Here is a 927-nt window from a genome sequence, read left to right on the forward strand (position 1 = left end):
TCGTATTATAAAAGATGGAGTAGTAGAAGTGTTTGCTACAGCCTCGAGCAACTTATATCTACTGCTGACCATCGAAAGTGCATGTACAATTCAGGAAAAGGAACACAATGGAAACTGTCGACATACCTGGCCTAAGCGTTTCGGGCATAGAAACATAGATGCAATAAAGCAATTAGAGGATGGACTTGTAACGGGGATAAAGATAAGGGACTGCGGCATAAGAGAAATTTGCGAGCGTTCTATAAAAGAAAAAATGACGAAAAACCTTTCCCGAAAGAATCAACGACGAGGACGAGTAATATTTTGATCTTATACATGCAGATGTTTGTTTCCCAATGCAAACTGCAACTCCAGGTAACAAAACGTATGGGAGTCTGGTGGGGGGATATATGGGAGGCAGACGTAGAGAGGACGGAGCTGCGAGCGTAATCGAAATCTCCGGAAAACTGGAGAGCTTAGGCAAGGGAGGTAACCAGAGTGGAGGACTAGTGCCTGTGAACGCAAAGCGGGTGTGGATAAGGGGAGTCCGGCCTGGACAAGGAGCTAAAGCAAAACCAACCAAGTGTGAGGTTAGGACGGTGGAGTAGCCATATTAGGACGCGTGACAACAGCGCCGCTACACTGGCTACCCGAGGAACTACCCAGACGCAGCCATATTGGCGCGTGCTCCGAAGCGCGTCGCGCAGGCCATTTGAAAGTGACAGCGATTGGCAGAGTGGCAAGTGCTGACCGAGTGACAGAGCGACATTTTTTGCCCAACGGGGAAACAGACGCAACCATGGCGAAAGGGAAGGAGGTAGAGGTAAACGCTAGGGGACGGAGGGAAACGGAACTGGCTGCAGAGCCGCCACACGTCAGCACCAGGAGCATGACGAAGGCAATACCGCCAAAGGAGGGACCCTCCCGCTTCACGCTGGACAAGGAGGG

Source organism: Bombus impatiens, unplaced genomic scaffold (assembly GCF_000188095.3).
Source record: "Bombus impatiens unplaced genomic scaffold, BIMP_2.2 scf_0608, whole genome shotgun sequence".
Taxonomy (NCBI): Eukaryota; Metazoa; Arthropoda; class Insecta; order Hymenoptera; family Apidae; genus Bombus; species Bombus impatiens.